Source organism: Mastomys coucha, unplaced genomic scaffold (genome assembly GCF_008632895.1).
Source record: "Mastomys coucha isolate ucsf_1 unplaced genomic scaffold, UCSF_Mcou_1 pScaffold2, whole genome shotgun sequence".
NCBI lineage: Eukaryota > Metazoa > Chordata > Mammalia > Rodentia > Muridae > Mastomys > Mastomys coucha.
In genome coordinates this window covers 13,734,590-13,745,636 of record NW_022196902.1, presented here as the reverse complement: position 1 = coordinate 13,745,636, position 11,047 = coordinate 13,734,590, and the positions used below count along the sequence as shown (strand labels likewise).

The following is an 11,047-nucleotide window of genomic DNA, read 5'->3' as shown; positions in this document are numbered from 1 at the left end:
AAAACAAACACGGAAACGTGTTACCTTATAAGCTAGCTTTTAAAGTCAAGCTTATGAAGGAAAATAGATTTTGACAGAGGTACCTGGTGGATAATGCAGTCCCGGAAGGCATTCCAGAGCCATGGGTAACATATCTCCCTGCTAACTTGTTGGTCAGGAAAGCCTGAGGCTCCCAGAATAACCCAGGACACTGACGCTGCTCCTGGTTGCTCAGCCGATAAAATGGTAAAACCCTATTGCCAAAGACACCACAGACTTCGGTTGCAAGACATAGAAAAGTCAAGCTGGGACTAAGCTGGCAACATTTTCCCCTGCTGGCTAGTATCACAGTGCCAAAGGTACTACGCAGGATGCTGGGGGAGAGTTGTCATCCCAGGTTCTTACTCAGCTGTGGGTCTTGCATGATACACTCCCCACTTGTCAGTGCATTAGTGGCATAACTGCTATGGGAGTGGACAACAGCTAACGCCCATGTAGTAGAAGGTAATCCAGGCCTGGTACTACAACCTGGTCAAAAGCCCACAGCTGGCAAAATTATAAGCCACGATATAGAAATTATGATCAATTGAACTTTCATGGCCATCAACCCGCCTTCTAAATATTTCGTCTCATGCCCACAGATAAGTGGTGTTCCGAGCTTTTTTTTTAAGGAGAGGCTTTGCAGGTGGTGAGTTTTTCAATTTTGTCTTACTTGCTTTGCTTTTGCATTACTATGGAGACCGCTGACTAGTCAAAGTGCATTTTGAAAGTGAATAGTGACTGCTCAGTCCTAAATGAGACATCTATTCCCTGTTCCCTTGATGGCTGAGGAGACATTGTGGAAGAGGGAGCAAGCATTAAGAAAGCAAGAGCAGCCGGGCGGTGGTGGTACACACCTTTAATCCCAGCACTTGGGAGGCAGAGGCAGGCGGATTTCTGAGTTCGAGGCCAGCCTGGTTTACAGAGTGTGTTCCAGGACAGCCAGGGCTACACAGAGAAACCCTGTCTTGAAAAACCAAACAAAACAAAACAAGCAAGAGCAGGAAGAAGGAAGGGAGGGAGGGAGGCTTCTGTGGAACAGCGGTGTGGAAAGGCGGAACCTTGTCTCTGGATGGGGCATTGAACAATCGAGCTGACAGCAGTTATGACTGCTAGACAAGAGCTGCACAAGATCCGGTTTGTCAACATTCCCTCGTGGATGAAGGAGAGGCTCAAGAGACTTCAGCCCTCCCTGATGATTTGTGGGCAGCTAGGATCACTAGAGAAGATGGACTCCAGAGACTCCACAGCTCCCTGAAAACTACTGGCAGCTAATGGCCCCAGGGGAAGGGAGAAACATTTTCTTCTGTGCCGTAGTCCCTGGTAAGTTGCCCATGTTACTGTAGATAACCCCTTATGCTTAAACATGCATAAACCTTAGTTAAATTCTCTGGGTCACCACAAAAAGATTGAAGGGAGACATGAAAGTAGAAAGGGGGTTCCTTAGGAAGGAGTGGTGGTGGGGTGACAAGATAGGAAAATGGGGAGATGAACAGTATCACAACATTATATACATGTATGCAAACATAATGAAATTCACTGCTACATATAATTAATATATGCCAATAAAAATTTAAAGAAATGGGTAGATTATATAGTGTATAAAATGTACATGACTAATGGTTGTCTTCGTTTTACATTGCTGTGACCAATACCTGAAAAATCCACTTAGAGAATAAGATGTATGTTGGCTCAGGGCTTTAGAAGTCACAACTCGTAGTCAGCTGTTTCCATTATTTCTGGGCCTGCGGTGAGTCGGGACATCATGGAATAAGATGTTGAGGGGCACAGGCATTCACCATGTAGAACTTGAGAAACACTGCCAACAGTCCTTCTAAAAGTGTCAAGCTGATCAAGCCATAAAGCAACAATGGACCCTGTAGGGTGAGATAATAAAAAGGCAAATCCAGCTATCACTGGCAAGGCACCAGCAGGCCTGTTCTCATCTCTGGCGGACTCTCTAACCCGGAGCTCCGAAATCTCGCCACCTGACAGGCTAAGTTCCCACTGGTGGGTCACTACCACACCAGCCCCACTCTTCCGCATTCCCACAGCCTTTGGGGTGCAGCTCTCACAAAGCCATGCTCTGCTGCTGTGCCGTCCTCTCTGGAACCCAGCTGAGCCATTGCGTGAAGGAAAACACCACACAAACTTAGTTCAGAATCAACAGGTAATTCAATCGCTGGGCACAACAACTAGAATCCTAATCCTGTAAGCCTTATTAAATCTAAATCCTCTAATGGTGAACCCTGTTGGATTCATCATCTAAACCAGGGGCCACTTGTAACTACATCTTGTCCTCCTACTGTTCCCATCCGAAAGCCTGTATCTCTCTCCTGCCTCTTCTCTTCCTTTCTCCCACCTGGAAGTCCTGCCTACTTCCCCAGTGATTGTTCCTTTATTCATTAGAAGGGTCACATGAAGTCACATGAGTATGTGATTCACTCCTTGTCCCAAATAGCCCCTCTTGGGGAAGCTGAATTGGCATCAAAATATAAACAGTACCAGGGCTATCCTCAACACTTCCCCCTTCTCAAATTATTTTCTCAACGTTAAATTGCCTGGGTTGGCTATGAGACTATAACTAGTCTTTCAACACTGTCAGAAATCTGAGAACGACCAACATTATGTAAAAATATAGGAAGCCTAACACAGCTTCCAGAACTGAGAGTTGTAGAGACAGCTGCCCACCTATACAGCCCCTGTAAGTCAGGAAGTTGGAGCATCTGGACCCCTCTGGAAGAGTTTAGTCTAGGCAGGAGACAGAACCACAGGGTCTTGCAGTGAGATCTGTTTTAACCCGTTGTTTGCACTTCATGTTAGTATATTATCTCTTATGGTAGAGGCAGAAGGTTGGCTTCTCAGGCTTAAACTTTGCCATTATTTTACTTGATCAAATTTTATACCAGACAAAGGCTATTTGTGTCCAACAGGTACCCGGTGGAATTTGGTTGGTATAAATCAATAGCTCCATTGTTGTCCATCCATTTAATGACACTGAGCTGGAAATGCCAGCTGCTTCACAAGAGTCATGGGTGTGTCTAAGGCCCGCCCCACCTCAGCTGAAACCTTACTGGTGTAGCTAGCAGCAGAGTAGAGAAGTCCAGGCCCATTTCCATTTTGCGTGTGTCATGAATGGCTATTTCCTGTCTTCTTCTGGTGTTTACCCTCTAGCCATGTGGCCTGCAACCCTAACAATGTGGTAGTCTCCAGCCACCTAAAAGTGGTCCAAGTTTGTCATCTCTTCAGCAGTGAATCCTTTCTTGGCTATAACACTCTCTGGTTTTACCACAAGCCTTCTCACGATAACTTGGTCCCTGTGAAGTGGTTCACAGGGTTAGAATAACTCTCCTCCAAACAGGAGGGGGTTGGGGGACTCTGGGGTCTTGTCCAACATTGCATAGAAGAGCTGGAGAATGAAGCTTTCTGGGCCACTGTACTAGGTGCCCACCTGGACTTTTCTTCTCATGACCCTAAAGTCCCATGCTTCCTGTCTTGATATTGGTTAACTCTGGCCACTCTGGATTTTAAACTTTTATTGAAGTAAAATATATTTAATACAAAACTTACCATTTTAAATACATAGTTCTGTAACATCAAGTACATTCACATTGTTGCATGACCATCGCAACTTTTTCCCAGAACGCTGTCTGTCCTCATGCCCGCTGAAACACTGTCTCATAACACTGTCTCCTCTTCTTCTCCTCTTCCTCCTTCCCCTACCGCATATTCTCCCTTTGCCTCTTCTTCTACCCACTCTAAAGATCCCCTCCTCTTTTTTTTCAAGAGAAAAGGAAAACCTTTCATTAAAATCTTCACAATAAAATAATTATGATTATAAATCTCTTCAGTTAAATATGTATAAATGTATAAATGATATTTTTAAAAGGATAGAAATGGATAGTTTCCAGACAAATCTAATGCACAAACACTCCATTTATAGAGTATATGTCTGTTTAACATTCTCTAACAGTTGTGTTATACAGAGGCTATTTTGTGCAAACATGATGAGCAAAATTAAGAAAAATTCTGCAAAATTAGTTAGTTTTGAGAATTCTAAACTAGAAAACAGTGAAACAAAAAGAGGGAGTGCAGTCAAGCTGTGTGTAAACACAGGCTGGACTGGAGTGACCAGTGCTGGTGTAACCCCACTTGCTGGCACTAAGTCTATCCCTGGGTAGCCTTAATCTGGAATAAAAAGTTGAAGTTCAAACACTTGGGCTTTTATGCAGCCACATGGCCAATAAGGTAGATGTTGTCATAAAGGTGTCTGACAAAATCTTCACTGATGTTCTGAGCAGGGTGGTGGGTATTTCGAGTAAACCCTCTTTTTGGCATTTTATTCTTCACACGAGGACTAGCGAGGTCAATGGAAAGTAGAATGGAAGAGTGGCACAGTACATAGACAACATCAGGACTAAGGCCAAGCTCTCGCATTCAGTCAGGACTGCAAGCACAGACATGTGAGAACTTTGTTAGAAGAGTTTCAAGGTACTCCCACGTTCTTCAGGATCGCGAATATGATGAAAACATTTTCTCAGTGCATTTGGCAAGAACTGATTCCTAAAATTCTGCAAGGTTACAAGGTCATCCAAGACATCTCTGCTTTCATCAAGATAGATTCTCATTTTTTTCCAATTTAGTGTTCTGGCACAGAAGATAAATTTTGCCATTTCCTTTGGCGAATCATCTAGGATAACCTTAGACATAAAGTAGCTCACTCCCTCCTCCGGGTTGGCATTGAAAGGGAGGCTTCCCTCATCTAGCTGCATATACAATTTTCTAAAAGAAAATCCTAAAGGTGGGTTCTTATTGTATATAGAACAGTGACCCCATGTGGATTTACACATCCCTTGCCAGAGAAGTTCATCATTAGCAAGGTCTTGCCAAACACATGAAGCTAAGCGGGGGTCAGTTGCATTCGGGTAGGATAAGATGGTGAAGCTCAGCTCAGGAGGCAACATTTCCAAGTTAATGATCCCTTGCTGTTCTTTAGAATTCCTTGCCTTCAGAAGGTGATAGATACCTCCTTGGGCTTGTCTCTGGTGGCTGGTGTGAGAAATGTTGCTTGAAGCCACTCTCCTGCTCTGTTCTCTGCTGAGGTAGCCTGTCCCACGGTAGGCTTCCTGTTGGAGATGCTGGTTTCTGGCCACTCTCCAGAGTCCTTGACCCATCTGCAAGCCTGAGCGACCTGTGATCTTCAAAGCCACCATGAAGACTCAGCCTGTGGGCGGGGGCTGTCTGCCAAAAAGAAAATGGCTCAGCCGGGAACTGGTGCCCAAGCCATGGAGAGGCCTGTCCAGAGCGCACTTGTTTGCGCTGGAGAACACCATGACTGTGAGGGTACCTGAAGCCACCCCAGACTCCTGCGAATTCACAGTATCTCAGCCTGCAGGAGCCTGAGTGGTGGACCTTGCAAGGTTTTTTTTGGTTTTTGTTTGTTTGTTTGTTTATTTGTTTGTTTGTTTGTTTTCAAGATCCCCTCTTCTATCTCCATGAACTGAGTGCTCTGGGAATTTCAGATACAACCCTGTGCTTTTTAAATCTAGACCTAGGCATTCTTTCAAGGCTCATCTATAGTGTGTGTCTGGATTCCAGTCCTGTTTAACAGGCTTAATAGTAAGTACCCCATTGTATCTGTAAAACTATTCTGCTCATACATTTGTACTGTACTCCTAACTTCATCTGGGAACCAACACTTATATTGTCTTTTAAGGAAATGGCTCTCCTCTTTTCATAAAGTCTGGTAGCTGCTCTTTGCTGGAATGAAAAACAATATGACAACAAAATAAAAATGAATCAGGATTTTTCAAATGCACACATGTGTGCACATGGCTTACCCAGGCCAAGCCGAGCAATAGTTTTGGCTACACTGGGGTATTCTGTGTCCGATTCTTCCCAAACCTGGTTTCCTAGGTTTCCTTATTTTTTTGATCATGAGATTTTGGTGGTGTGACCATGAGACAATATTAGAATTGGAAACCCAAGAATTCTATCATCCATCAAAACTAAAGAGGTGCCCTCTTTTATAGCATCCATTTTTTATGGATATGATGTTTTTCCTTTATAGAATGTGTGCTGTGACATGAGAGGGATGAAGCCGAACCTCTGAACCCAGGTCTGTTCCTGCTCCACGTGTGTGCTGCCACCCATGTCCTTCGTCTCCTCTGCCAACACCACCGCTGCCGGGGGAGTGCAGGTGGAAACCATCTCTCCTGGAGACAGGCAGCGCTTTCCCGACGCGCAGCCAGACCTGTGTGATGCGCTATGTGGGGATTCATGAAGATGGAAAGAAATTTGACTCCTCTCCGGACAGAAACAAGCCTTTTACGTTTACATTAGGCAAGCAAGTGGTAATCCGAGACTGGGAAGAAGGGCTAGCCCAGATGAGTGTGGGTCAGAGAGCCAAACTGATAATCTTCGCAGACTATGCCTATGGAGCCACGGGGCACCCAGGCATCATCCCACCAGATGCCACTCTTGTTTTTGATGTGGAGCATCTAAAACTGGAATGACAGAAGTGGCCTCCTCCCTTAGCTCTGGACGTGGATCTGCCATGGGGGAATCTGGTACCTCCAGATGGGTGCACATGATCCATGGGGAGCTTTTCCTGACGTCCCACCACCCTTTGTATAGACACCTACCCGACTGAATGTGTTCCGTCACTCAGCTTTGCTTAGGACATCTCCATGTCCTTCTCCCCCTTCTGTATGTGTGTTGACCAAAACTATATGCCATAAACCTCAAGTTACTTTATTTTGGGATGAAGACTGTTTCTGTCTTTCAGATCTAAGTTTCCAATGAAGTGTATTGTCAGGTGTCACCAGCACGAGCCATGGGTTAACTTTAGAATAGGAATTGGTATTGAGGGGAGGATTTGCAAAATTTTTTATTTTATTTTATTTTATTTTATTGGATGAAAATGTTATCTATTATATATTAAGACATTCTGCTGCTGTGCTGCAAAGCCATAGCAGATTCGAGCCGCTGTTGAGGGCTGGATTTTTCTCCAGTGAGGGAGGGCCTGTTAAACTGAAAGTTCTACACAGACTGAAGTGGGAAGGGAGGGAGAGAGCCCTTGCTTCTGACAGCCTCCCACCTTCTGAAACATGCTGCCTTTTAAAGCAGGTCCCTTCACTGCTGTGTTGGACACTAGAGTATCTGTCCCTGGGTCGGCAGGGACCTCTGAAGCCTTCTTTGTGACCTGGCTTAATTTGTTTTTCATCCTATGGTTTTTCTAATGGATTTTCTGGACTTTTGTAATCCTGTAACTATCCAAGCTCCACTTCCTAAATTTTAAGAACTTTGGAGGAAAGTTTAAATTGAAGGTGCTGTTTGTAGACTCACCACCCATTGGATGCCCAGCCACCACGACAAATCCTTGAGTGTTCTCTAAGAAAATGATGCTGCTCATCACAGCTTCAGCATTTCCTGGTTTTGATGCTTGGCTCTCTGCTGATCTTGGCTTCCTGGCTTTTCCTCCTTCAGTTCCTTCTCACCCTCTGCTGTCCTTGTGTAGTGATTTGGTGAGAGAAAGCTTTTGTCTCCTGCACTCTTCACTAATATGCAGTTCAAGTTTTATTATTGCAATAAAAGTGCTTTATGCTGGTTTTTCTAAAAAAAAAAAAGAATGTGTGCTGTGCCTGGCTATTATCATTATTATTATTATTATTATTATTATTATTATTATTATATTTATTTACATCAATTTGAGGGAGGGCTGCAGAGTATAAGGGATAGGAAGTTGGTAATTAAGATGGAAGTATTTGCCATGTATTTGTCCTATCGATGAACGGGGACTTCTTTGGAGAATGTGTGTGTATTCACTTTATTTTATATTAAATCTGAGCTAAGGCATAAAGATTTCCTAGTCAGTATTACTAGGTAGTATAACTCTCAATTCTGGTCTCCCAAAATTGATTGAGAGAGTTGAAATATGTTTCTAGAGTGCGCTACATTTCCTAAGTGCTCTTTAGTTCTAAATACCAAGTCTCTCTCCTGTTTTCTTCTATTGAAAAGTAAAATTCCATATTCCTCATTTATTAAACAATTACTTAAGACCTAAAACATGTAATGCATTAGACTGAGATCCAGGGGCCCATTAGCAAACAGGACAGGCAAGCCGTCCACCCTCATAAGAAGCACTTGCCAGTATAGAAGACCAGCTGGACTTAACAATCAGGCAAGAATGTGAGGCTTAGCCTGAGCCCTGGATGCTTTGAAGCAGCATGCCCCCGGTTGGGGATGCAGAAAGAGCTTACTTGACCAAGATGAGTTAAAGCTAACAATAAGCTAAACAGGAGTGTCCTGGGTAGACCAGAGGGAGGTAGAGTTGAGCAACCCAGAGCAGACAAGTAGCAGCAGTCCCAACATCTGTCTCCTTAAAGTTCAATATTTCTGTTCTGGTTTCACTTCATGCTTTTACCGTGGCTTTTCTTCTTGAAATTCTTTGGTATACTATATGTGATGTTGTTACAATCTGTGATTCACTGAAGAATGATATCCCAGACTTAAATAGTATGCAAAAGCAAAGAGCATTTATTCAGCTCAATTTCCTGCATGCAGGTGTCTCCCCATTTGTGAATGTGACCCTTGTTTTATTGTTAATTAGGGGAACTCTAGAGAGGAGTATGTGTATTTTTACTGTGATTGGTTAGCTCTGTCTCTAGGGGTCTGACTGATTCTACACTTGGTTAGGCCCTGGAGACCTCTCAGGGGGTGGCTTACTCATTCTAGCTCCCTATTCTTACTTCAGGCCAGATGACAAGGTTCCTTGGATTGGCTGCCTGTGGCTATGGTTGACTGACCGCAGGTTCCTGGATCCAGGTTCTCATTTCTGGGAAACAGAAACTTAGGCCTAGTCTCCCAAACTGCCAGTTTGCAGCCTGTCATGGAGTCAGCCTAGCTCTGGCTAACTCAGTCCTCTCAATGTTGAATTCCCAACAGCCCTTTAAAGTAAGAGCTATGGAGCTTGAAAGAGGCCCCGCATCTACAGTTCATGTCTGTGCTGGATAGTTTATGTCAACTTACAGTCATCTCAAAGGAAGGAACCCCAATTAAAAGAAAATACCTTCATCAACTCCAGTTGTAGGCAAGCCAGTAGAAAATATTCTTTATTAATTGTTGATGTGAGATGACCTACCCTTTGTAGGTGGTGCAACCCCTGGTCTGGTCATCCTGGGTTCTATAAGAAAGCAGGCTGAGTAAGCCATGGGGAGCAAGCCAGTAAGCAGCACTCCTCCATGGCCTCTGAATCCATCACCTCCTGCCTCCAGATTGCTGTCCTGTTTGAGTTCCTGTCCTGAGCTGCTTTAGTGTGGATGCAAGCCCTTTCCTCCCCAAGTTGCTTTTGGTCATGGTGTCCCAATGCAGCTATAGTGACCCTAAGACAATGTCACCCTCCACCTCCTTCCCTTCTGTACACACACCGCATACTTAACATTCCTGTATAATTCCCCTGATAAGGAAAGGAGGTGCTGGAGGAGTCCCAGGTTATCCGATACAGTGGCTATTTTTGCTCCGATACTCCAGTAGCAAAGACAGGACCCTCTTCAGCCTCATGGGATGACCTTCCCGATGTTGTCATCGGGGCTGCACTCTACACTGGTTTCTTCCTATCTCCCTACTGGATTCCTTGCGCCATCCTGGATTCTAGCAGGGTCCAGCTGTCTTCACCAGACTTCTGGAGCCCGTGTTGCTTACCAGAACTTAAGACTCTCTTCTGCTCATTTCCATATTATTGTTTTACACCTGGTAGGTAGTTCAGAAAGTGCCCCTAAGCCTCTGGCTGCTCTGGCAGCAGCCTCCAGTGGATCTGGTGACCCCATCATCAGGATGGCATTTCCTGTTTCCTCTCTGTTGGGTGGCTAACCCTTAAGGAGCTACCTGCCTTAGTCCTTTCAGAGTCTCCACTGCAGAGTTCTAGCTGTTACTAGTCTGCCACAGGGTAACCAGGCCCAGTCATTCTTGATCCTAAGCAGTAGAACCATACATTCTAGCCTCCAGCTCAAGGCTCAAAAAATTCTATCCAGGTCTTGCAACTAGTAAATAACACAGCACTAATGACTGGGATTTGTAGACATCATTTTGATGAAAATATATAATCCATAATTACGGGTGTTTTTATTTTATCTTCATTATTTGAGAAGCTTTGTCATCCATGGTGTAACATGTCCCAGCCTGGTCAAGACACTTCTGTAATGGGGACGTTTGAGCCTGGTGAAACTCACCACGTCTACAGACTGCCAGAGCTGTAAGCCAAGTGACTAAAAGTCACAATGATTAGATCAGCATCTACAAGTGAATCTGACCAGATCTCACCTGCTTCCCTCCCCTCTCAGGGACAGGGAACCGGCTGTAAACAGCTGCAGGCTTTCTATGTCCTACACTCTCAGCAGTCCAGGCCTGGCTGCTCAGTGTGTTCCAGACACTAAGGCAGTGAAAAGCACCCTACAGTTCCTTCTAAAGCCGAGAAACTCTGAGGAGGGAGATGTTAGAACCCAGGCATCCCACGCCTTCACAGGCCAGGGCACCAGCCAGCCACACCAGGCTTGTCTTTCTCTCTGTTTCTCATCTCTGGCCCAATTTACAGTGGTGGTAAAGGGGGGAGGTTATCCCCTAACCTATCCCCACTCCCTGCCACTTAACTAGAACAAAACCACTCGGCCATTTCCTTAAGAACTAAGGTTGTAGAAAGGCCACACTAGGAAGAGATGCCAGAGGACATTAGCTGTCACGCTTTCTCACATGGTGGCACAGAAAGGTAACCTGATATGAACTCGTAATCTTAACACCCCATCTTACTTAGTCTTACTCAGTGACACAAGAACATGAACACAGCTCTGGGAGACAAGATCTGAGCTCTGAGCACAGGCTGTTCCGACCGTATCTGAGAAATACCTAAGGGCAGGGGAGAGGGAGGAGGGTAGACATAGAAGGACAAGCAGTGATGCAAATATTTTAAAACTCCATGGATCTGTACCATAATAAAACTGCTATATAAAACACACTGAAAAACGGGGGGGGGGGG

At 44.7% G+C, this 11,047-nt stretch overlaps 2 pseudogenes across 2 annotated transcripts; one reads left to right on the top strand and one right to left on the bottom strand.

The window, feature by feature from the left end:
* Positions 1-1,124: 1,124 nt before the first annotated feature.
* On the top strand, positions 1,125-7,627 carry LOC116097693 (annotated as a pseudogene). Of its 2 annotated transcripts, XR_004121523.1 has the most exons (3): positions 1,125-1,341; positions 5,496-5,637; positions 6,089-7,627. The product of XR_004121523.1 is annotated as a peptidyl-prolyl cis-trans isomerase FKBP1A pseudogene, transcript variant X2 (transcript). The 2 variants fall into 2 exon arrangements; XR_004121522.1 differs by lacking the exon at positions 5,496-5,637.
* On the bottom strand, positions 4,243-5,219 carry LOC116097692 (annotated as a pseudogene).
* Positions 7,628-11,047: the final 3,420 nt, after the last annotated feature.